The sequence below is a fragment of the Podarcis gaigeae genome, assembly GCF_964106915.1.
Source record: "Podarcis gaigeae genome assembly, chromosome: 6".
Classification (NCBI taxonomy): domain Eukaryota; kingdom Metazoa; phylum Chordata; class Lepidosauria; order Squamata; family Lacertidae; genus Podarcis; species Podarcis gaigeae.
This window is the reverse complement of record NC_139682.1, coordinates 59,275,094-59,302,143: the sequence shown is the minus strand read 5'-3', so window position 1 is coordinate 59,302,143 and position 27,050 is coordinate 59,275,094. Positions and strand designations below refer to the sequence as shown.

Here is a 27,050-nt window from a genome sequence, read left to right as displayed (position 1 = left end):
GCAGAAATATAGTTGCTCTAAGCATGAGTGGCGTATCTCTTTCACAACCAGGTTAACAGCCTTGAGGGATCAGAGAGAAGAGATGGGGAGAAGATTAACAGCAGAAGGAGGCAGTGCATTGAAAGCTACCAGTACCCTTCCTCTCACCTCCAAAAATACTAGAATAGGCAACTGCTAATCCCCCTCTCCTTCCATTCTCTTCATGCAATTCTAGTTAATGACCACAGACGCACAACTCCAGGTCCTGCAAACACAGAAAACCTCCCAAGACAGGGGCGGAAGGAAAACCCAGAGTTTGTTGATATGCTACTCCAGTTTTGCCAAGTGCTTTTTGGACAAATGAGCCTGCTCAGCCCCACCTATCTCCTTTCTGAAATGCAACACCGCTCACTAAATGGGAGGAAAGTGCCAGCAGCACTTGTATGAGCAAGTTCTATCATTGCCCCTCACCTAGAAGCTCAGCTGCTGCCTGGCAGCGACTGTAGTTCTGCAAGGACCACAGGCATTGGGCAAAGCTTCTAGGGCATGCACTAAGGCGACATAAAATTTGTGGGCGTGTGCAGCTGCCTACATGAAGCAAGGTCATAATAGTGCAACTCTCTCTGCAAAAATGGCATACCTTTGTGTGAAAGCTGAGAGGCCAGCCTTTTATTTTTATTTTTTTAATGACACCAATGCTGGAGTTAGAAAAGGAAAAACAAGCCAGCAGTGGCTGTTAGCACAAGGTGATTTAATGGCATTCTGCCTTTGTTGTCAGGTTGGGTGTAGCCCCTCAGTCTATAATATAGGAGCCTCTCTGTTGATGAGAAGAAGAAAAAGTATAATCAGGGACAACAGTGGACTGGTTTCCCCCAGCTCTGTTGACCCACAATCAACACCATGTATTTAAAGCACATTCAATGCATGTTTAAAGCATATTGTTTCCTCCCGCAAAGATTTCTGGGAATTGTTGTTTCCCTTCTCACAGACCCACAATTCCCATAACAAACTACAGTTCCAGGAGAAGCAGATGATCCTTAAGGGTTTGTGAGACAATACAGGACCAGGGCAAAATGGGGCATTTTGCTGGTCTCAGGCACTCCATCATCCCTGTTATGTACTGAAGTTCTCACCCTGGGCCAGCAGGGGGATACTGTAGATAGTTTTCACTCAGGTCCACATATGCAAATAAAGAATTGAAAGTGACGTTCAGTGATTGGATAGTTACAGAAAGATTGTTACTGTTGCCTTGTAGTGGAGCTCTATGTAAGCAGGCTGGCTAAACCCTTCAGTTCAGTTCTGTTCTGGCCTGTGAATAAACAAGAGCTGTTTGAAGAATCACTGTGTCATCTGATATGTTCACCCACAACCTGACAATCCCCATCTGGATTTGGGCCTGAAAGGCCAAGGGAAAGTGGGGGTGCTTGTAGAGTAAGTTGTAAGCAAGCACAATCTGTGACATTGCACAGCATCATTGCTCAGCATGGTGCATGTCTATTAAGGCACCAGCCTTAGTTTACAATCCACAGACTTTCAGAGCTTGAGCTAATATGAGATAGCCAGTTAACTCCCAGTTAACCCTGGCAGGGTTTTTATAACTGGATTTGGTTTTTTGGTTTTGGTTTTGAAAAAAAGAAATGTATCAAAATACTATATTCTATTAAGCATGAAAGATGTTGCTGGACTCCCATCAGCAAGGCCCACAGGTTCCACAGTCCTGGATTACTTGCATGCAAGCTTTCAGGTTTCACAAAACCCTGCATCAAGCCAGAGATAGCAAAATTTCAGGAACAAGGGGACGAGGAATGAGACAGGCTTTTATTTCTTGTGTTGCCTTTCCACTGTGTCTGTCTAAAGCTTGCACCAATCTAAACTGAAGTAAAATGCATTATTTTGCTAACTTCGTAGCCACAGTTATGCAAGTTTTCAATGAGAGGAAACAAAATGCTTCCTTGCTGAATGCCAAGAATGAGAGATAATATTTAATGCCATCGAAGTGTAGAAAGTAGGAATTGAGCCAAACTGAAAATAGAAGGCAGCTACATATCGCTGTATTTTTAGTCTGAACATGTTACTCCACACCCTGTGTGGCCCATATATGGCAATCTGTGTTAACTTCCTGTTTTGGTTTCTCAATACTGGTGTCACGTTAGTTTCAGTTTCTGAGGTAACACAAAACAGAGCCGGTGTGGGCAGAACGGAGCAGCTGGAAACATTCCCCAAAGATAACAGATTAGTCCCCTCTGTGCACTTGAGAGATCTCTGGTGGAAAAGAGAGAGAATTTGCAGGGTGAAAACTAATGTGCTGAAGTGAATTGGAAGTGGTCTGGACAAAGTTTTGCTGTATTCCAAAAGATCTGCTTTCAAGGCAGAGAAACATCACTCTTGGTCTGCACATGCTTTGTGTGGTGAAATCTCAGTGCATCTACACTCCCAACCTGCTTTGAGTCAGCTATACAACCTTCCTCAGAGAACTGAGTTCAGGAGGAATCACTTATCCAAGTAGAAGCAAGCAGAATCTTTCAGCTAAGTCATCTCAGTGGTCTGAATTTCTGCTAAGGAAGCCAGGCAGTCAAAAGCTGTTGCCTGCAGCCGATGCCCATTGTTCTGTGAGGGTTTGGTTTATGGTCACCTCAGGATAGCAGTTCTCCAGGAATCTAGTTATCTCTAATCTAGTAGTTCTAATCTTCCAGTTCCTGGAGGGCCAGTGCTAGCTAATTGATGTCTGTCCATGGTCAAAGAGTACATTCTGTGCCATGCCTGTCATCAACTCACATTCACATGGGATCCGTTCAAATGTTTTCCTTTTTTTTTTTTGCAGATGTGAGATTCAGTCCAGGAAAATGTACCATGCAAAGTGTCTGTCAGAGCTGCCTCACTGGCTGTGCACAAATCATACACTTAAAGCACATCCCTCCTTCACAAAGAATGCTGGGAACTGTAGTTTACCCCTCACAGAGTACACCTTCAACAAGCCACACTTCCCAGGATTCTTGGGGTGTGTGCTTTAAATGTATGGTGTGTACACAGCCATTGTCTCCTCAACTGGTTTCTTCATTGTACATGTGGAGCATTTTCCCTTTCAAAGAACGGAGACTTGGGAAAGCTCAGTGGTAGTGGGCATGTTCTGTGTGAAAAAGGTCCCTGGTTCAATCCCTGACTTCTCCATGTAGAACTGGGAATATCTCCTGCCTGAAACCCTGCTGGTAGTCACTGTCAACACTACTGAGCTTGATGGACCAAGGATGTGACTCAATATGAGGCAACTTCCTATGTTGCTGTGAAATGTTCTTGTATACCAGAGCACAGCTCTGTTCATCAATTCTAGAGTTGTTGGGTGAGCTTTGCGTATTACACAGAATAACAACTGGGACCTTCCACAAAAAGTTGTACAGTGGTACCTCAGGTTACATACGCTTCAGGTTACAGACTCCGCTAACCCAGAAATAGTGCTTCAGGTTAAGAACTTTGCTTCAGGATGAGAACAGAAATCGGGCTCTGGTGGCGCGGCAGCAGCTGGAGGCCCCATTAGCTAAAGTGGTGCTTCAGGTTAAGAACAGTTTCAGGTTAAGAACGGACCTCCGGAACAAATTAAGTACTTAACCTGAGGTACCACTGTAGTATGAAGCAATCTTGTTCAGGCTTCCAGCCAGCAAACCATGCTCCATTTCAGGATATTTATTTATTACATTAATATGCCACCTTTTCTTCCAAAGAGCTCAAAGTGCTGTCCCTGGTTCTCCCCCACCCCCCGCCATTTCATCCTCATGACAACCCTGTGGGGTAGATAAGGCTGAGAAATGGTGACTGGCCCAAGGTCACCAAGTGAGCTTCACTTCAAGTGAGTGGGGATTTGAACCCTGGTTTCTCAGGGCCTGGTCCAACACTCTAACCATTATTCCATCAATATCCTCTCAATATTCACTCAGCATTCCAGTGCCAGCACTGAGCATGCTCAGTCCTCATTGGGTCATTTTGAGGCTTGCCATAAGATTTTCTATTTTCTATTTCTGCAAACCTTGGAGTTTCCCCAAGCCTACTGACACCTCCGTCTTTTGTGCGGGTGTCGCTGCTTTGGCTGCCGAAAGAGAATAGGTTTGCTGTTAGAACAGACTGAAGGATTATTGGTTCTCTATTTGTTCCAGGGCTAGGCTTTGGCATTGAGAATAAATCCCGAGCCTTGCTAAATCCCGGTTAAAATGTGATACTGGTCAGTGTTTCAAGAACACTACTAGTGTTTTTTCTTCTTCAGAAGGGTAAGTTTCCAGTTCAGCAGAACCTACTGACCTTCCAGATTACAGCAACAACAGCCTTGGTGATGAAGTGGCCAGTGCGATAATCGGAGGGAGATAAAGAGAAGTGTTTGACTGGAACAGTAATACCAGGAAGCGACTGAGACACCACATGACAAAGGATGCTCGCTCTGCAGGGAAGGGAAGTGTTTACTTAAGGGCTAGACTTTTACTAGTCATCTCCAAGGGTGGTTTGAGTTACCTGACCCACTTGCATTAGCAAATTGTTATGCAGACACTGTAAATAGCCACCACACCCTTGAGCAGGCAGACAGGTTGTTTGTCAAATGGATCCAGCCCAGCACCTTTCAGTTTCACTCTAAATATACAGCAGCTCCAGAGCTAAGTGACGCTGCAAAGTCAGGAGAAGCAGCTTGTTTTCCAATCAGCTGCTCCAACTGCTGCCAAACAAACCAGAATGGAAAAAAACACTGAAAAGATGGCACCCAGTTAGCCTAGAATTCAATGCTTGAACTCTATTTTCATCATAGAAATGTTGGGTGATGTGCTATTGAGCATTACTGCACAATTGACCCCCAGAAAAAAACACCAGTCTGGAGGGGCCTTTCCTCACAGGACTTATTCTATGCTTATCCATCCTGACTCCTGTTCCTTTGGACCTTTGAGCATCATACCTTTTGTTTATTAGGAAGCAGATATCGTAGGCCTGAGTCAGATCAATGTAATTTGACTCCCCGCGTCTACATACCATATTTTTCGCTCTATAAGACACACATTTTCCCCTCCAAAAATTAAGGGGAAATGCGTGTGCGTCTTATGGAGCGAATGCAGGCTCCTTGGCTTCAGCAATAGCAATGTGAAGCCTCTGAAGCGCAGTGGGAGCGCTCCCAATGCGCTCCGGAGGCTTCGCGTTGCTTTCACTGAAGCCTGGAGAGCAAGACTCTCCTGGCTTCAGGGATAGCCGCCTGAAGCCTCCAGAGCGCAGCAGGAACTCCCGCTGGGCTCCGGAGGCTTCGGGTTGCCTTCGCTGAAGGTGAAGGCAATGTGGGAGAGGGAGAGCTGCGCCGCGCCCCTTCAGCTAAGCGGGAGTAGAAATGGAAGGGGTTCCGTTTCTCCTGCCACTTCACTGAAGGGGTGCTGCGCAGAGAGGGGGAGATTTTTTTTTCTTGTTTTCCCCCTCTAAAACAAGGTGCATCCTATGGTCGGGTGCATCCTATAGAGTAAAAAATACGGTAGATTTCATGATTTGTGTAGACTGCCGTGCCCCCTCCCGCAATCACAAGCTGGCTTGGCACAATTATTCTTGCATAAACACAATTTGCAGGTCTTGACAACTAGAAGCCCTGTTTACTTGTAGTTCATGTGGGTCCCCCCCACCCTTCCCTAAATGTAGCTCATCAACCAGTCATTACCAGGCATGGTATTTGGTCTGATGGCTAAATTCCAAAATATTCTTCTGTTTCTACTTAGTCCATCCCTTTACTTAAATGATTACTTCTCCACTCCAACACTATTAAAAATATTCGTTTCTTAAGCAAAACAAAAGCGCATTGTTGGATTTTTTTAAAAAAAACGATAAAACAAAAGGTTATTATTCTCTTCTAATCTATGCAGAACTCTTTGCTAGGAGACAGGTTGTTTGTTCCATTTTTGTTTTACTCCTTTGCAACTACAAAATGCATGCATGTATATGTGTGTTTGCACTTCCTACCCACCCCTCCACACAATAGGGAGTGAAGTTTCAAGGAACAAAAGCAGAATGTAATTTGACTTCAGTGAATGCTCAAGGCCTTTGGTAGGTAGGCTTCCTTTAAGAACTTAATCTGAGGACAACAAATCAACCTATGAAACACTACTTGTGAATAGCAGCTGTAAGCAGCAAGAAAACAAGAGATACCCTCTCAAAGTATACACCTTTCCTTGCATCAGGCCCTTGAATCGTTGAAGAAGGGATGTAGCAATCTCACAGTCCTCAGATTATTTGATCCAATTCTCTGCAAGGGCAAGAAGCTGAAAGGGGAGGGTTTTTCCATCTATTTCCACTCACTCTGTAGGCAGAACCACATTTTTTCTTGTTCCTTTGAGCACTCACAGCCCATTCATGGTGGGAAGATTTTCAAAAGACACTGTTTATTGAATGACACAAGGTGTGGATCATGAGTCACACTGCCTAGGTTACAATTTTAGAAATATACTATCGGCAGCCCGTCTTTATTCTCCTCGCTCCCACATGAATGAATAAGATGATTGAAAGTGCCACTGTAACTCTTCACCAGGTAACATTTATGCACACCATATGCAAAAGTTACCATGAATTTGATTGCATCCATAAGTTACAAGAGATAGGGACTATGAGAAGTGCAGGTGTGCATAAGACAAGCCCCAGCCTAATTATGGTTATTGCCATCACCAAGATCTTGGTCAAGAATGTATGTCAAAGGAGGTACTGCCATTATGGTATCAAATGACAATGGACAAGGTGAAGGGGAAAGTTTGGGACATGAGGGACTCTTGGGAAGTATATTTTTGAACAGGGGATTTAGAAAAGAATTTTTCAAGGTCAGACTTAAAGCGACCCAAACATCTGGTTCTAAATACCACCTCCAAGTTCTTAAACTGCATACAGCCCCAAGAGTGGCAGGCTTTGAAATTCATCTCTGGCATATGACAGCGCCTTTGACATGGTTTATCCAGATGGACTTAATCTTATGTTCCAATATGATCACAGTATAAATATCTCCATCTTTCCCGACCTCCCCAGTGGTATGGTAGATTTCACTATAGAGCATGTTTTCTGTTTAGAGATTATATCCAGGTCTCTTAATGCATTGGGTTGGCTTTCCAGCCCCCCTCTTGTTGAACACTATAGAAGTAGTGTCACTTACAAGGGAGTAAGCCCTATTGGAGACCATGGGACTTAATCGTAATAAATATGTCTTGGATTGCGTTGCTGCTGCTGTACAGCTTCCAGACAGGTAAACTGTAATTAGACCTTACCTATGAGATCTGAGAGTATTGGCAAGAGAGCGATAGCTCAGCTTGTTTGGCCTCAGATGTATTTGCTTTGCAAAAGGTTTAATCCATCATCAGGATTCGCTCCTGGAAGGCTTAAGAACATAGTGTAAAAGTAGAACATAACAAATGTCTCCTGCTGGTTCTGAGATTGCAGTGAATTCTAAAGAAGGGCGCTTGAAGCTTTGCATCCTATGCATTCTAACTTAGAAGTAGTTTTTAATTTCTAGAAGAAATATATGCCAGGGCTCAAGACTCATCATCTGCTAGACCTTTGTGTTGTGTGGAGACTTGTAGTAAAGGAAATGTCGAACACATATAGCTGTATCTGTTTCATAGGTTACAAGGTTAAGGCTGAGCACAGAAAAGAGGTGCTGGAACAGAGCCATGGCAGAAATAAAGCTCTATTTAATTAGTTCATCAGAACTACCCAGTGCTGTGGAACATCTGTCTGTTCACTTCAGAACTTGTCTCATTGGCTCGATTAGTGGGTTGCCTGGGAGGCTAGAACAGTAGGGCTGACTTCATGCTTCACCTTAGAAATGAAATGGAGTCTCATCTTGTTTTCTGAATTCTCATTTGTTATTCCCACTAAGATGAGACATCAACAAACACCTGCATCTTTTTAATTGTTTGGCAGAACTGGCTGAAATTTGCAGGCCCTTGCGGATGGATGAATCCTGTTAGCCACCCACTGAACAGTGGAACACCATGTCCCAAGTAGTGGTGGCTTCAAAGCCATTTCTTTGGGAGCCTTGAGCATCGCTGCTGCTGCTGCTTCCAGAGAGATCCAATCACCTCAGACTACTTCAGACCCAAGTTGCTTCAGAAGCAGTCCAAATACCTCCAAAGTGAGGTAATCTGTCTCACATTCTTGCCTCGTCCAAGGCTTTTGCATATGGTATGCATAAGTGTGCATATGGTTGCAACTTTAATTTCAGTTACTCTTGCCATGACTCTCTATTCTCCTTTCTTTAGCCACTGAGCATACTTATTAAATATTAAGATCTGGAGATTTCTAACAGGTTTTTCCCTCTCCCCACATCTGGAACAACCTAATCGAAGCTTACTCTTAGGTTATGAGCATACTTTTATGTTCAGGGACGTTATAGGTCCTTCTTCAAAAACAAAATTTGTTTAAGGGGGGGGAGAGAATGAACAGCTCACTATATGTACAGTAAAGCTGTTTAAAATGCCTGCAGGTGTTACATAAATAGGTGCTTGGTTCACAACAGAGGTTGCAAGCAAAGCTACTGGGGATTGGCATGTAAAATAAATTTCAAAACATGGCAGGCATGTTTCGGCCTTGTTATAGGGCACCATAAATACTCAGAAGATGACAATAGATTCTCATGTGCTCCGAGGCTTTCTTGCTGTGCCACATGATACACCCACAATCAGAGGCAGAATGACTCTCAGTACCAGCGGCTGAATTCACAGGTGGGGAGAGTACAACTGTTGTTCTCAGATCCTGCCTCTGGCCTTCCAAAAGGCCACTGTGTGACTAAAGTGCTGGTCCGTTGCCTTGATCCTGCAGGCTCTTCTTATGTTCTTAAATAATATGTATGTATTTATTTGTGACATATTAGAATGCTGCTATTATTGGTTGGTTGGTTTGGGTTGGTTGGTTTTTGTTATGCTATTGTATGCTGCTTTGTGAAGGCTTGCCTGAAAAAGCAGGGAATAATTATGTAAGATGAATAATGTCAATAAATACCCATGGTCTGTTGAATAAATACTTGGGAGTTGTTTTGTACAGTGTACACTGATGATCCTCTGATCTATTCAGGGTGGATGGTGGTAGATGATCTGATTTACTGGGTGAAAGCCATTTGCTTAGAGCACTAAAACTTCCACCCTAGACTCACTTACCTGAAAGGAAGTGTTGTGAACATAATGGGACTTATTTGTGAATGTTAATTATTATTAATAAGATTAGACATGCATAGGATTTTGCTCTCATTTGTAAATATGCGAGCCTTTTTCAAGCCTTGATAATGAACCTCAGAGTCTTTCACCTTCTACAAAGCCCACTAAAAACCACAGCCTTTAAGCATAGATGCCCTGCAGCTCCCACCAACTGCACCCCAGGGCTCCAACTATTCAAGATTTCTTCTCATATCACATCAGTGCTTGTACTTCCTATTAAGTCATTCTCTAACAATTATTACATGTTTGAAGTTAAGGATGTGGCTTTCCAATAAGAATGTGCTTTCAAATTAAGAATATATATATATATATATATATAATGATCAAGTAGTAAATTCTAAAGGAATAAAGGCGCCCTTGCAGCTAGGCTGTAGCCAAGGCACTGGGTGGGAGTCCTGTGACAGCACTCCACAACCAACAGTATTAACACAGAACAATGTATCCTTTCCGCACTTCAGTTTTCCTGTTTGATAAACGGAGCTCACTCTTGTGATGAAAACGGGACACAATGAGGCTTTAGGTGCCTTTTGATTCCCACATTAAGAGGTGATGTTCCAGTTCAAAGTGTACGGCATTTGTAGTGGTTTCCAATTTCCTGAAAACATGTTATTCGTAATAACATGTGGTTAGTGGAAAGCGAGGAAGTATTAAATCTTGGACTCATATCAATTTGGCTGAAAATACCAGCTAAAGACATCCTCTTTTAGTATTTATTCCAATTTCCCACATCCAGGTAGCCCCAGCAGAGCAATAAAACTGAAGATCTATGGAAACGTGCCTGACAACAACAGGCCGTTCTCCAGCCTGCAAGCAGCTGGCCAACTGAAGACACCCTGGACTTGGCTTTTCTTTTAAAAAATGAGTGAAAGACAGGGACATTCCCCTATGTATCAATCCCACGTGCAATTTCATGCCTCCTATTTACCAGAAATGGTTGCTATTTTTCCCCCTTTTATATCCCTAATCTCAGACTGGGGGGTGGTGGATGCATTGGGGCTCTAGTGCATATGGATATAAAATGCAACCTGGGCACAGAACTATGGAACAATATATTGAGCAATTCATAACATTTGCTTATCTTGAATAAGAAAATAAAACACCTTCTTTGCTCTTAATTTTTAACAAATCCTTGTGGAAATTAATCAGAATTTTAGTGTGAAGTTCTAATAAACACAATTTTAGATGCAGTTTTGACTATTACCGTATTTTTCGTCCTATAGGACGCACCGGCCCATAGGACGCACCTCGTTTTTTGGGGTGGGGAATGAATAAAAAAAAATTATTTCCCCCCTCCAGCCGCGGCTGCCGCCCCAAGTCTTGCACACGTCTGCCCGAAGCACGGGGCACCCTCCGGAGGGCTCCGCGTGCTTCGGGCAACAGGCTGCCGCCCCAAGCCTTGCGCGCCTGGTGGGAGCTCCTGCCGGGCGTGCAAGGCTTGCAGACACTCGCCCGAAGCACGGGGAGCCCTCCGGAGGGCTCCCTATGCTTCGGGCAACAGGCTGCCGCCCCAGGCCTTGCGCGCTCAGCGGGAGCTCCTGCCGGGCGCGCAAGGCTTGCGGACAGCTTCCTGAAGCCTGGAGAGCGAGAGGGGTCGGTGCGCACCGATGCCTCTTGCTCTCCACGCTTCAGCGAAAGCCTGCATTCGCCCCATAGGACGCACACACATTTCCCCTTCATTTTTGGAGGGGAAAAAGTGCGTCCTATGGGGCGAAAAATACGGTAGTCTTTTTCTTTTTCATCTGAGAGGGTAAATAAATTTTGGCAAGCAATTTTCCTTACCCTAATGCACGTTTGTATGTCATATTCACTATTGTCTCTATTATTATTATTATTATTTGCACACTTCCCAAAATATATGCATTTTTGTAAATGTCGGTTGGAGAGCCACAGTGCAAAATTAAGTGCGACTATCAAAGATTAGCTGTGTTTTGAGTGAGTATATTGTTTTGGAAAGTGCGAATTTTATAGATTCGACTTTAAACGTGTACTGAATTGCATTTCTCCTCCACCCCTAGAAGATGACCAGAAATGAAGTGTGCAAGTCAGTGGCTGGCAAACTGAAGGGGCAGGTGCTAGGTGCAGGTCTGTGTCAGACAAGATGCTAGCAACTCTGGTAGTCAGCAGCTAAACTGAGGGGACAGATGACATTCATGTGTGTTTCTGGGAACCACGTGTCCTTTCAGTAGTCCTGGCTGGCACACTTTGTACTACAAAGCCAATGTCTGCCCTGAAGCACAGTGAAGAGGAGAAGCAGACAGCTATGAGTGGTTGAAAACAAGCCACTTTTACATTCCTACACTGTGTTTTTCCTCCCAGAAGACCTTAAGGTGAGAGAACATTCCAAAGCGTGTTCATGATGCTTGAGCAAAGCACAGCAACAAAATACAGTGGTACCTCGGGTTACATACACTTCAGGTTACAGACTCTGCTAACCCAGAAATATTACCTCAGGTTAAGAACTTTGCTTCAGGATGAGAACAGAAATCATGCTCCGGTGGCGCAGCGGCAGCAGGAGGCCCCATTAGCTAAAGTGGTACTTCAGGTTAAGAACAGTTTCAGGTTAAGAACGGACCTCCAGAATGAATTAAGTGTGTAACCAGAGGTACCACTGTAGTTGTTAACAGTTGTGGCATAATGTAATTAAGGAATTCCAAACCCCCTTCTCTTTAACTTGTTGGTTTTCTTTTTCATCTGAGGGGGTAGGTTTACATATCTGTATCCCTATGAGAGTTGGAAACACCAATTGAAAAAAGGACTGTGTCATTCAAAGGTTGGGGGAGCACTCCCCACCTGAAAACAATGTGAAGCCAGGACCTTGGAAACCTACAAAGCCTCTTTTCATATGTGAATTTGCTTGGGGGGGGGGGGGAGAATACCAATGAAAAAATATAAGGGGTCCTTATCTTCCTGCCAAGACCCCTGAAGTTCACTGGTGACTAACATGACTTGGGACTTGCATGTTAAAATCACCCCTAGATAAAATTTCCCCTCCTGCTCCAAATCGTAATGAAAATGTATAAGCTTCTACTAAGCCACAGGTTGCTTATACTGGTCAGAATGTGAATTAAATGAATGTGATAATTTTCTGATTTCTGGTATTCCCCCCCCCCCCAACAATCTTGGATTAATGCCGTAAGTTGTATTAAAAAAACTAAACTGTCACCATTTTTAAAAGAGAGTGTTAAGAAACAATATTTATTATGTTTCCACGTACAGCAGATCCCAAACTGCCTTTTCATCCTATGTCAACACTTTTCTTGCTTTCCCATAAACATATACAGATGAAGGCCCAGGAAAATGTTGATGGAGAAGGAAAATATCATTACAGAAGCACATTAAGTCATAGCAAAGTAATGTGGCTACCAGCTGGTTTCTGTTAATGCCTGTGGTTTATCTCACTCACATAGGGGGTAGGTGCAAATCAATGTCTGCACCTCATTAATAATGCCACTTGAAATCTAATTGCTTACATTAAGTGGAAGTGAGCTTATGATGCAATGAGAGCCAAACTAGTTTTAATAGCAGACTTGGGGATGGGGAGGAGGGAATTCATATCAGAATCACAGCACTAGGGGATGAAGGAGGTTAACCCAGTAGTGGATGGAGTGGTGTGGCGACAGCACTCAGCTGACCTCCTCACAGCTGAGTCGCTGCTGTTTACTGGGAGGGGGGCAAGGTGTCAGGGAAGTCAATGCGGTGCAAATGCGCCAGCAGTCCCAGTCCAGTGCTGCTGATGCATGCATTTGCACTGCACTGACCTCCCACCACCACCTTGCCCCTCCCTATCCTCCTCAGTAAGCAGCAGTGACTAAGTGTTGGGAGGTCTTTTCTCCATGTCTGGACCTTTTCTACGCTCAGAATCCACTAGAAGGGAAATTTCATGAAATTGAGTGATGATGAGGAGGAGGAGGATATAATTTATTTGTACCTTACCCTCCCTGGCCAGAAGAGCGGCTAACATCATATAAATAATATAATATGCATAAAAATAAGCAATCAATCGATTAAAATGCATCCCAAAATTAATTCAAATGAATTAAAATTAAAGTTAAAACTGGACAAATGAGAATCCTCAGGTTAAAATTGAAAGCGGTTAATACTCGCCAGGACCAACTGTTTCCACTGATATTATAAGGTCCTGTGAGCGAGCTGGGAAACCTCCTTCATGCTTGTTTTTATACAAAGAGAAAATGAGTCAGACTGAACCCTGACCAAAGGCCTGGCAGAACAGTTCCGTCTTGCAGGCCCTGCGGAAGGATGTCAAATCTCGCAGGGCCTTGGTCTCTTTTGAGAGAGCATTCCACCAGGCCGGGGCCATGGCCGAAAAGGCCCTGGCTCTGGTAAAGGCCAGTCTAATCTCCCTAGGGCCTGGAATCTTCAGGGTGTTATTTGCAGACTGTAAGGTCCTCTGTGGGACATACCAGGAGAGACGGTCCCGTAGGTACAAGGGTCCTAGGCCTTAAGTTGTGGAAGGTAGGAGAGGAAGGTTTAGCAACCCCCACCAATTCACTTCTTATGCTCTAAAATCGCCCCATCCACTTTTATATATGGCTGTCAACATAAAGTATAGCTTGAACCTTAGGCCATCATACATTGAAAGCTGCATCACACCACTTTAAACAATCACAGCTTCCTCCCAAGAATCATGGGATAGCCATAGCTTGCTAAGGCTGCTGAGAGCTGTTCGGAGATCCCAGTTCCACTCACAGAGCTATAGTTCCCAGTGTGGTTTAGCCATCAATCCCTGTCTCCAGGGAACCTTGGAAATTGTAACTGTGAGAAGAATAGGCGGCTCCTAATAACTCTCAGCATCCTAAACAAACGACGATTCCCCGGATTTATTTGGGGGGAAAGCCATGACTCTTTAAATCTATAATGTGGACATAGGCCTTGTATTATGTGCTGAAAATAGCAACTTTTTCCTCCTTTAAAGGACAGATCAGGACAGGACTATGTTTGAGAAGTATTCCCTTATCTGGCTGATATCCGATGAGGCCAGCATAAATCTATGTGAATTTCCACCCAGATGGAATCTTATTTGGCCTAATCCTGTATATTTGGTTTCTATCGCAAACCAAATATTTGCTATGCTGGGAGCAACCAGCACACTAATATCCTTTGGAGCTGTTTTGCAATCCTAAAGATTTCCATATGTACTTTCCAAACTGATTGGCTAAGCAGTATTCACTTTATTGTTCTCCGGGAACAAAAAACACACTGTCGATAAAATTTCTAACAAAGACCATTAGTGGCGGAGAAGATAGCAAGAGATAAGACAATAGAAGGAAGCCATTAAACCATTCCCTTCAGCCTCAGATATGGGGGGGGGGGGACTCCATTGTGCAAGCCAAACCTCCCCATTGCTATTACTAAGGGATACGGTTCAAGGATGGCCACAAAATATCATAAATAATACAGGCTTCAGTTCAGGCAGTTTAAAAGAAGCAGAAAAGACTGAAATTTGCTTCTACTTTCCACTTTGCTTTGCATTATGTCTTGCAGGAGAAATAGCCACCTGGGGAAATGTTCTAGATTCAGATCTGCAGACTTGGGGCACATGTGGGCGTTATGGATGTGTTCAAGTGGGAAAGGACTGTGCCATTTTTGTTATAGCCACATGGGAACTGCTTTTCTGTTTTGCGCTCCTACAGGGTTTTCTTTCTCCTTGGCACCAATGGTTTGAGTAGAAAGAACCTTCCAATCTGCCCTGTCTGTATGGCAGTGCCAGATTTAGTGGGGCATGGGCAGTTACCCTGCACAGGGCACCAAGCCAAGGCGTGCAAAACAACAATAACACCAGTATTTATAGAGGTACCTATTGAGAAAGTGCATAAAAAGCAACTGTACCAAAAGGAATTATTGTGAAAATAAGATTGGGGGGGCAGTTTTGTCCTCACTCAGGGCACTATATTACCAAAGTCAGCCCCTACATCTGGCTATGTCATACACAGATAAGCTCCAGTCATATGGGATTGAATCTCAGCAAAAGTGGCTCCTGTACACCATTGTCATGGCCAGTCACATAACAAAATCTATTTGCATATAAGTGATCCTTAAATGTCCATTCCTCTAATGTTGATGCCAACCTTGCCCTCTATATTGTTGTGAGTTTGCGGGTTTGTGTGTGGTTTGAGTCCTTTGTAATTCCTGCATTCAGCAAGGATTCAATTGCTGGAATAGCCAAGACAGCTTCTTGGTAATGGCCTCCTAAGTATGGGTCATTAGGGTAACGAAGGAACTGGCAGTGTGCCAGAGGACAAATGGATGAGGTCCCCTCCCCCAACTGGTCCCCACCCTACACTCAGCTCTAATCTGTGGCTCCTAGAAGCTGTCCACACAGCAGCCACACCCCAGGAACAGCTTCGATTGGCTGGCTTAACCAGGTGAGGGTAGCTGATGGATCTCAAGTCCTCAGTAAGTTTGGGACTTCCCCTGCATCCAGCTTCCAATACTGGGTCTAATGGTCAAGAAGGTGGTTTCTGCATGTGCTTTAGAGGGAAGTGAGGGGCAGATGGGGCTCATCAACCTGGGAAGGTAGCCTATCTAGGAGAAGGAAAACTCTGATCCTAAACCTCTGCTGCCTTGCGGGATATCTTTGGGAGAAGAAAAGGCCAAGGAGTAAACCTTACACAAATATGGACTCCCTAATATGGCTCGATGATGCCTTGTATGCCTCCTTCCAGCAATTCCTGCAGCCAAGCAAATGCCAAATGTATTGTTCTGCTCTCCTTTAGACCACATCAGTGAGACCATGAGGAGGCTTGTGCCCCAGGCAGGTCACTTCCGTACTGCTAACACAGTGGTTTGACTTCACCCCTAGAAGTGCACTCCATTGTCTCTCGAGACAGAAAGATGCCAACAAAAATAATATCTGACTTTCTGACATTCAGTGTACCTTAGGAACATGGGAGGGGAGTTGTATTATACTGACAGGCAGAAGGTATCATACTCGCGTTGACAGCACGTATACTGAAATGAGAATGATACAGAGGAGGTATCCAGGGTTTCCGGCAGAGTTCTCTCCCAGCCCTCCCTAGAAATGCCAGGGAGTGAAACCAGGACCTTCTGCATGCAAAGCAGATACTCTACATGCTGAGTGACAGCCTTTTCCCCACTTAGAGCACATCTGTAGCAAATTTCAATTTTCTGTCTGTCACAGAAGTACAGTGGTACCTCGGGTTACAGACGCTTCAGGTTACAGACTCCACTAACCCAGAAATAGTACTTCAGGATGAGAACAGAAATTGCACAGCAGTGGCGTGGCGACAGCAGGAGGCCCCATTAGCTAAAGTGGTACCTCAGGTTAAGAACAGTTTCAGGTTAAGAACGGACCTCCAGAATGAATTAAGTTCTTAACCCGAGGTACCACTGTATTATTCCAGTTTTAATTGCCCCTGTCTATCTCCCAGGACACGTATCTGGAACTGATAAACCTAACTTTATTCCCTGAACACTGAAAGATTGGGTTTTAGGCCCATCAGTCTGGAAGGATGTGTACAGCAATCTGACTACGAAACAAAGGGAACTTCGTGAAGTTGGAGGCAGCGGAAGCCTTTGAAGGATCACATTGTGCGTGTGTGTTTGTGTGTGTTTGAACACTAACACAAATTTCAGATTACTCTGGAAACGAATTCCATTGCAAGTGGCCAGGAGCTGCAGCAACCCGTGATGAATGAAACAAGCACTTCAGAGGTTAACCAAGCTTTCTAAAGAGGAAGCAGGTTTTGTCTCCCAGCCCCACCACTGGAAAATATTAAAACAATAAAAATAAGAAGCAGAGGAGTATGTTTTTGTAAAAGAAGCAAATTTCCTGCCTGCTGCGGCTCTGATAAATTTCAGTCAGGGATGACAAGAGAAGGGGGCTGGGGGAGACAAACGGACTTCCTGGAAAACCAGACAGGCTAGAATTAATTGAGGACATCTTCATCAGCAGAACAGCTGGTTCTGGGGCCTAATCATCAGCAAAAACAGAGCCATAAATTGAACAGGAAACAGAAAAGTCTGAATCAAACTTGCAGGATCCAAATGTGCAAAAGAAAAAGTAAAACACAGCCGAAGAACCAAGCCTTCCGGCAGGAAGGCAACCACCAAGAGGAAGTGCCAGTGGCCTGAGCAATGAAACAGCCTCTCAGGGCTCCCAGTCCTCATGCCAACTGCTGGCACACGTTCAGCAGTGAGTGGATGCCTGGCCCACTAAACAGAGGCTGCTGCTGGATGATCTTGACAGTTCAGCATGAGTCACAAAAGATGCCTTCGATCTCCACAGCACCAAGTATAAGTCACCCGGCTCTTGGGGCTTTTTCTAGTAGAGGAACAAGAGCAGCACTTCCCATCCCAAATATTTCAAACAGCAGTCGGAGAGACAGTAGAAAGCGAATTGTTTCAAAAAGGAATGGCAAGATAAAATGTTAAGAGTATATTGAACTGGCTAGATTAACAGAGGCAATTAGAGATCACACTAGACAAGAGTTTCAAAAAGCATGGGGGGAATGCAGAGAATACTTCACAAAACAGCGCCCTAAAATACATACCTGGACTTGTTTCAATTAATGTCTGCAGGAGGCTTTGTGGATATTTAAGATATAATTAGAAAAATCTTAATAATTATTCATAAAGGACACAGTTTATAGGAAGTAAATAAGGAGGCCATATACAGGATAAAGGAAGTCTTTTATTTGGTTGTTTGTAGTGTTGTATGTTATGTTCACTGTATGTTATGTTATGTTCATGTTTAATGTGTATTGGAGGGTAGGGGAGTTGTGTTATGTTGTAAATAAAATTCCAATAAAAATTTAAAATTAAAAAAGAAAGAAAGTGAATTGTTTCAACTTTCGTTTATTTTATTTCTTCAATTAAGTGTCTCTCCCGCCTTTCCTCCCTAGGAGCCCAGGCAAGGCATCAGAGTAGTAAAATAATACAACTGAAGATAAAATAAAAACTTATTTAAAACATTTAAGAACAATTAAGAACATCTAAAAACAATCACATCTGCCCCACAGCTAATAATTTCAGGTAGTTGGGAATATCATTGAGTCAAAAAAAAATGACTGGGTAAATGAAAATGTTTTTCATGGGGTACGGGACCTTAGCTAGAATCATGCACACTTCCATGGAACTAGATCCCACTGAACACAATGAGCCTTGCTTCTGGAAAAACAGGTTAGTGGCCCCTTATCTCATCTGGATGGCCCCCTCTCTTTTATCCTTTAGGGAAATGCTACGGTTGTTGGTTTTAAAGAACCATTTGATCTGACTGTTTCTTTAGAATATCCTGTAGTATATCTTATCCCAAAAAAGAGAAATCAGCTAAAAGAGCGTAGCCTTGCCTTGTCACAAGGATTCAGGAGCTTCTTAGCATATCAGGAGCAAAGCTATTATATTAGTGTGACTGGCATACCAAGGGAGAATTCACATGCACCATGTATCCTGTATCCTGTTTCAACCAGGCTGCCATCCCACAGGGGACTGAGCTGGAAGTCACACAACAACAATTAGCTAGTACAGGCTCCAGAAACCAAGGGCAGGTCCTTCAGGACCTAGGATAACTCCCAAGGAAGACAGGTGCTGCTTTGACTCTGGCCTGAGCTTTGATGTGCCTGAAGAAGGGGGGGGGGGGGAAGCAGGCCTGTTCAGAGCCTGAGCCCTGTCCCTCATCTGAGTGCTAGCAAGAAGGCCTTGGCTTGGAGCTATGCATTTCCAATGTCACTGGCTGACCTTCAGGTATTCTGCTTCTCTGCTGGAGAGTTGACATGCCTTTGGGTAGTCATGGCGGTGCCAGGGATGGGTAGGGGGCAAGTGCCACCCCAGGCAAGCAACACTTAAAAATTTATATGTGTTTTCTTTTGCTTTTCACTTGACAAAACATGTATTATTATTTTTTTGTTCTTGTACTTTGTTGTTGTTTAGTCGTTTAGTCGTGTCCGACTCTTCGTGACCCCATGGACCAGAGTACGCCAGGCACCTCTGTATTCCACTGCCTCCCGCAGTTTGGTCAAACTCATGCTAGTAGCTTCAAGAACACTGTCCAACCATCTTGTCCTCTGTCATCCCCTTCTCCTTGTGCCCTCCATCTTTCCCAACATCAGGGTCTTTTCCAGGGAGTCTTCTCTTCTCATGAGGTGGCCAAAGTATTGGAGCCTCAGCTTCACGATCTGTCCTTCCAGTGAGCACTCAGGGCTGATTTCCTTAAGAATGGTTAGGTTTGATCTTCTTGCTGTCCATGGGACTCTCAAGAGTCTCCTCCAGCACCATAATTCAAAAGCATCAATTCTTCGGCCATCAGCCTTCTTTATGGTCCAGCTCTCACTTCCGTTCCTGTACTTAGGTCTTCTAAAAAGTGAGCTTGCAATTAAACAATTGACTTTAATACTGTCTTTTGTCACACAAGAGAAGGTATGCATCACTGCCTATTAAAACCAGGCAGGTACCTTTTTTGTACTATGTCTATTGACTGCTAAAAACCTTTCTGTTTAGGCAAGCCTACCCAGATATGAAATATATATATTTGTTATATATATATTTGTTGATCGTATCTATATTTTGATAATTTTATTATGTCTTCTTTTCTCAGTAAGGTTTTATCGGTCTTTTCTGATGACTATTTTTATATTATTTTATGTAAACTGCTTGGAGCTTGTGGCATGCTTTTTAATCAAGCAGCATATAAATTGGGATAAATAAATAAATCACAGCCTGAGGTCTCTATTCAGATTTTCTGCCTTAGGCATCAAAAACCTATTAGGACAGGCCCCGATGGTCTGAAGATGCTGTCAGTTATTGCAACTCAGTGCTAGGGGTGGGGAACCCTACCTTTAAGTTGTTCAGTTGTGCACTGCGAATAGTAATACGTTCCTGAACCGAGCTACTCCGCCAAGATAAACTCAGGAAACAATTGATGACGGATCAGAAGTGAAAGCGGGGGCAGAGAGTGGAGTACCTTTGGCATTAGTCACTGAAAGCTGTTTGTGCAAGAGCTAACTTATTTCCAAGGATTATATTTCCAAGGAAATTCTGTCTCCAGTGCCTGCAGAACTGAATCACTTTGTTGTGTTGGGCCCAACAGGTGTTTAGTCTTCGCTCTTCGTCTTTGGTTTTGGTGGCATGTGGTTAAACCACATCCTTTTGAGCCATCAGACATTTCGCTCCTCTTCGGAGTGATGTGACAGAAGTTGATCCTGCACACTGATTAGTCATTCCTAAATAGAAGCAAGCCCCGATTTTTACGAGGTCTCTGCAAACAAACAAAGCAAAAGTTTTGCTTCAATATTTCTTGGTGTTCTGGTCACCCAAGTGAGTACTTTCTCATGAGATGTGAGATTGTAGAGGATCATGAGAAACAATAACCTCCTTTTGTAGTTGTGGTTTTGACCAAACCAAGACTCATTTCCGTTTTTTAGAATAATAATAATAATCACAGAACATTATCTCTGCATCCTAAAACAAAGAGGAAAAAGAAAGTTTACTCAGAGTCCATTTGATGTTTCAAAATCCCAGACACACTATGAACAAAACCGCAGAGATGTAGTACAGCACACACACACACACCCCCTCCACCCCAAGCCCTCCTTTTTTTTTCCTGCTGCAGCTTCAATGGACCACCACTTCAAACCTTAGCATTACTGACTGGCTTAGCAATTTGTTCCTCGTATCATATGGCAAGTTCCTGAAGCTTCAGATGTGTAGTGGCATTTGCTTCTTGTCTTAAAAGAGGAAGGGGGGGGGAGAGAACACAGGGGTTGAACATGAGGATCCAATTGTCTGATAAACAGAAACATCTGTTGGAATCATGAACAGTTGATTAGTGGAGTTCATTTCCAGGGTACAGCTTTCAGTGAAACTCTCTCGTTTCTGAACGTTGCATGTGTCAGCGATCCCCAAATGGTGGGTCAAGACTCACAGCCGGCTCATGGGAGCCTTGTGGTCAAATCGCCAGGTTGTTGGCGGTGTAGGGTCAGTGGAAAGGGCTTCAGCAAGGTAACTGTAGCTGTGTGTTGTGCACTGTGGGACATCCCCTTCTGCTCTCTTGGAGCGGGACTTCCACTTCTCAACAACGAGTTGGTGAGACTTCAGGCCTGTGATAGCCTCAGTCCAGATTATAAGCCCCTGTGGGACTTTCATCTGGAATTTTCTAGAGTTGAAGGCCTTACTAACAGCTACTGTAGAAAGCCTGGCAAGTAGGAAAATCATCATACTCAGCATTCGTATGGCTCATTTCAAGTGTTCAAAGTTCTACGCAAATTTATCTGGGTTGTCCTTATGACTCAGTTCCTTTTTGACTCCTGATTGGCTGGCAGCCGTGTATAGCCCTGTGTAGGATAGATCAAATTCCAGTCAGGGAAGGGCCACAGCTTTGTAGCGGTTCAGCACGAGCTTTGTAGGCAAAAGGTCCCTGATTCAATCTCTGGCATCTCTAGATAGGGCTGGAAAATACTTCTGTTTGAAACCGTGGAGAGCTACTGCTAATCAGTGCAGGCAGTAGTGAACTAGAAACAGGAAAACATGATCCAACTCAATATAAGACAGTTTCCTATGTTCCAGTACTGCGCATTTTAAAAATATATACTTTTGGTGATGTAGGCAAGCAACTCGGGATGGCTCTGCTGCTTAAACTACCTTTCTCAGCCCAGAATCCCCTACTCCCTCACCTGTTCCTCAAGTTCCAAATGGATCCTAACTCCAGCTCTTAGCACCATGGGCTACCATCGTTTCTAGCTTTCTACTCCAATTCTGCCTGTGGGAAGACAGGCCTGATACATAAACAGCCTGCCTATTACCCCAAACCCCACAAGTGTCCTGGAAAACCATGGCACATCCCATTATTTCCTGTGAGAGCATGGCAGCCATTTTGGGCACCATGATCTTGTGCAATTTTGCGCCAAGATCTCGCCCCAGAAAAAACACTTTTGGGGGGGCGCAATCTCACACACGACCCAAAAATGTGTGTTTTGGGGTGCTGTGAGAGCACTGCCCTAAAAAGCATGTCTTTTGGGCTCTGAGGTCTTGTGTGGGTCACATGACCCGTGTGGGAGCTCAGACAGGAAGACATGCACCCCAGTTTTGGGACCCAACATGCTGGAGGGTATGCTACCCAGTAACGGAGATTAACTTCAGTATCACAGCTGCAAGAAACCAAGCAAAACGCACTAATCAAGGTTACTTTTTTTTAATTTGGAACCAAGCCTTGGAGAAGCAGGCCACAACTCTACCTTGGTATTATGGATCAGAGTTCATTACCACACAATCATCCATATTTTTCAGTGTTTTGTATTGTAGTAGTTGCTGTTAATAATTAGCATTTCTATTCCACCTGGTACAAAGCCAAAACAAATGCTAACACAAACCTAAAAAGCATAAAAAGCAGTAAAATTATTTAAAGCAACGAGGAGCAGCAGACACTGCAAATACAGTGGCAGCCAGTACAGTACCATGCTTCCAAGTGTCATTTGGAAGAATGATTTTCAAACATCCTTTACAAGAGAACAGCAGGAAGAAGACAAACAGGCTTCCCAGGGGAAAGAATTCCAAATTCTGAGAAGGCTGTTTCCTGTGTGGTCAGGAAAACATGGAGCAACAATCAGTGTGACTGGGCAGGCTTAGATTGGACGAGAGAGCCCTTCAGTGATTCTGGGACCAGGCTATTGTATAGTTAATTTATTGTTCTCTAAATGCAAAAGTGGTTCTAGTTTAGAAAATGCACAACAGGTTAGTCCCTCTGTGTGCATACTAATCCTGAAGTGAAGAAATGAAACAACACCTCTTAGTATTTTAGATTACAATGATTACAGTGATAACAAACAAACAAAAAACCTTAAAGGCTGCAGATTTAAGAATCTGAAGCAGCAAAGAGACAAACTGTTCTTAATATCAGTTAGTTATTTGACCAATTTCCCTTTGACTTCCAGAAATAAAGAATGGAAAGGAAACAAATTATAAATGCTGAATATTGCAAACTATTTTATACATTGAAGTGACCCAACTCATCTATTATCCCAAAGAGACCAGATTTTTAACACAGTTCTATAAATAATAATCAGATATTGTTTGGATTGTGGTCTGAGCAGAGCATATAATGGCTTATTATATTGTTTGTGTCATTTATTGTTTTCTCCAGAATGTTGCCTGCATCTCTTTTGATTTGTGAAATGTCGAATTGCAACGAGCAGCACTTAATTTGTGAGATTGCAAAGGATAGTCCCTCACCCGCCAGAGGTCTGTGTTTTATAGTATAATACTAGAGAAGATGTTTCAGAAACATGGGGTCCCAATGATTATGGAGATATGCTAGCATGTGTGATGGTGGGGTCAGGCGGTGCTCCCAGAATGGAGACCTCTAGTGTCACCTCATCACTGCTCTTTCACTGGAAGCAGTGTGCAAAATTCCAGTGGATATATTGCTTTGTGTGTTTGCCTAGCCTGCCAAGTAGCCCTCACTACTGTTCAGGATATAATTGTGAGGCGTGAGAGAGGCAGTGCACCTGATCATGTCCCTTGAGCAGTTGGCATCAGCAGTTGCCGATTGTGGTCAGCATTTTTAATTTGCTAAAACTAAATTGTCACCTCCAATTCTCACCAGGTTTAATTAAAAAATAAAAAAAGACAAAAAGGTAAGTTGAAACTGAATCTTTACTAACTAATTTGGAACAGATGCTACATGTTGAGTCCAAACAGTCCCCCCCCCCCACTCCAAGGTGCGAAAGGAGAATAAAAAACTATAATCTTGACCGCCTTACATTTCTAACTAACTTCACTCCTAGGAAAGCTTGCACCTTTGAGGTGTTACATTCCACTATGATGGTACCATGAAAAGGAAGAACATGCAAAGAAATGTTTTGTTGGCCTCTGCCAATAATACTGACATTTTCTGCTTCATACCAAGATTTCCTAAGCATCTCTTGGCACTACAATAACATCTCCAACACAATATTCATTCGTTTCCTCCTCATACAACCAGCAGGAAGCAACAGGCAGCTCTTGGGAGAAATCCAATCTGTGGGTGACTGATTTCTGTCTTGCCAGATTTGTCTGCTGCTGTTTCATACCTGGAAGTGACAGAGAATCTGCCATTTCACAAACAGCCTCATTCCCGCCCCCCAGCTTCCTCTCACTCGCTTGGAAAGGTTTTTGAGCCAACTTTTGGGATTCTAGCTTTAGAGAAAACTAAGGCTTTGGAGTGTGTGTGTGTCCTGTGTATGTAGATTGGGATGATAAAATAATGTAGTGGAAAAATTCATTAGTTCAAACTATGCCTTTCGTTAGGACAACCGCCTCATTTAATTGGCTGGATTGTAAGAATGAACTTCAGTGTGGATCCTCAAACTACCATTATGACCCTATAGGAGGAAGGAAGCTGTTCAAGAAGACAAGGACTGCTGTGTTGAGTCAGACCGGTTCTTGCTCAATGTTAGCTTTCTATCAACAATGAGGATGAGATGGAGGAATTCTAGGAAGCAACAGTCAAAGATAGCCTATCTCTGGAAATGAAGACTGCATTTTTGGCAGTCATGGATTATAACCATATATGTTAAGTGGGCAGAATACATCCTAGAGCAGTTCCACAGATGAAACCATGCATTTGTCTAATAAGCATTTCCTTTTGCTGGGTTTTGGTTGACCTTGTGCAACCTCAGGAGTTTTGTTCTGGATTACAGTGGTGGGGAGAGGTCATGCTCTACATTCTGGTAAAATGCATGGAACTTTGCCTTGCTATTTCTTTTAAGCCTTTCCAAGAGCCCATTTATTTAAAATAGGTCAGGGCAGTATAAATGAAGTTTTCAAAAGCAAACAGAGCTGAAGGCATGACACACTGGTAATGGTGGTCAAAGGTCAATACACAAAACCATTTCTCAAACGGAAAGCACTACCATATATGTAGCACAAATGTGCATCTTATCTTCATGCTACGCAACCAATAGACCATGTAGATATCTTGGAATCTGACTGTGTTATCTTAAGTGCACACCCTTTGAGGCGGTGACCCAGAACGTGTCCCTCACCTATTGACTTAATGCAAATGAGTATCATGATGGAACTCATGTTGAGTTTCACCAATGCCTTCCTCCTTTCTTCTTCTAACATTAGGGTATTCCTTATGATGTGGATATTAACTTGTGGCATGGTTCTATTGGCTGATATGTTCTGTGACTGTGGAACTGCTCCACACAGGGCCAGAGGCAGGGGGCGGGGTGGTATATGACTGCTCCACTTGGGACATATTAACTGGGCCATTGCCACAAGCTGTCTACCCAGAGGACAGTGTTCACTCATACCAAACATGGTCCTTGAGGTGGGTTAGGCTGAAAAAAGACAGTAGGTCCGAGTTGTGCTTCTGCTTCCGGTAAGCAGCAAGGAAATGAGATCAATCCAAAAAGATGAGTGAATGTAGACATGCCAGTTATGATGCCATCACATTAGAGTTTTACTCATGAATATGTAGTCACATTAAAATGAATTTGCAGCAATTATATTGGGAAGCTCATTGCACTCAGAGCATCCTTCTAGAAACCCTGACACCCCAGCATCTTCAATTTCACTTCCCCACAACTGCTGCCTGAAACACTTCCTGTGTTGTCAAAAATAAGTGGTTTCTATTTTTGGTTGTCATTGACTCTTGACAGTGCCTTTTCAGTGGTGGTTCCCCATTTGTGGCATGCCCTCCCTGGCGAGTTGTGTCTGTCTCTGTCATTATTGACTTTAGGAGGAAGTTAAGCCGGACATTTTGCTTCAGGCAGCAAAATGTCTAGGGCTGCCCCAGCAATTCAGTATAAGGCAGCTTCCAACCTCTGTAACTGAGATAAAATTTACCAAGTAGCTATCAGAAAAGGGAAGTTGAACAACTACAGTGGTACCTCAGGTTAAGTACTTAATTCGTTCCGGAGGTCCGTACTTAACATGAAACTGTTCTTAACCTGAAGCACCACTTTAGCTAATGGGGCCTCCTGCTGCCACCGTGCTGCCGGAGCCCGATTTCTGTTCTCATCCTGAAGCAAAGTTCTTAACCTGAAGCACTATTTCTGGGCTAGAGGAGTCTAACCTGAAGCGTATGTAACCTGAGGTACCACTGTAATGGGGGGGGGGAGAGATGCCAATAACCAAGTTCCATCCAGTAAACAATACTTTGTTGGAGATTGCTTTCTGTCATGGCCCTTAGCTACTGGGGCTGGGAAAGATGTCTCAGGCAACTGAGTGTATTTGATGCCTTATACACACTTACCTGGGAGTAAGCCTCACTGAACAGCATGGGATTTATTTCTGAGCGGACATACATTGGGATTCAGGTGCCTTTGAATCACTCTTGTGACTCAGCGACAGTCTTGTGTTATTATTGTGGAACCAATATTGGGAGAAATATTTTAAAATTATTATGTTGAATTTTACCATGCACAGCAGAGGCAGGAAATGCAAACTAAATAAGGAAGTGACAAGCACACTTTCAAGCCAGGGCTGCTTGTGATAAACCACTCAGGTAGGTTGTCCTCTTTCTCGAACTTGAGCAAACTCCACAAAGCCTTAAGAGTACAATGAGCAGGGGAAGGAATTCTTGCAGTGAAAACCAGGCTGCTATCAGAGCTCAGGAAACCATTGTGAGAATCCCTGCCTCGTGTCTTCTCTCAAAGTTAGCACTGCAGACACATCCGTACTACGTGCAATGGCTCAGCTAGGCTGGGCTGTTGCAATCCTGTTGCAATCGCCACTGGGGAGAAGGAAAAGCTGTTAAGCCCGGCACGCTTACTCACACACCCTCGGCTTTGGAGGGAGCCTCTTCTCTTCTAAACTTCAATCTGTGGCACCTCTGAATGCAACACCCGATTTATTGGCACCAAAGTCTTGAGAAGGGCTTTTGTTTAGCTAACACATTGACAGAATGCTGCTGCTGCTAGC

At 43.6% G+C, this 27,050-nt stretch overlaps 1 long non-coding RNA gene across 2 annotated transcripts; it reads right to left on the bottom strand.

Annotated features, from left to right (window-relative positions):
- On the bottom strand, positions 1-27,050 carry LOC310846397. 2 transcript variants are annotated; one of them, XR_014565275.1, is made up of 3 exons: positions 26,906-27,050; positions 6,147-6,226; positions 1-796 (listed from the first exon to the last, which is right to left on the bottom strand). It is a non-coding gene; the product is annotated as an uncharacterized lncRNA (long non-coding RNA). The 2 variants fall into 2 exon arrangements; XR_014565276.1 differs by lacking the exons at positions 1-796; positions 6,147-6,226 and adding an exon at positions 20,800-21,478.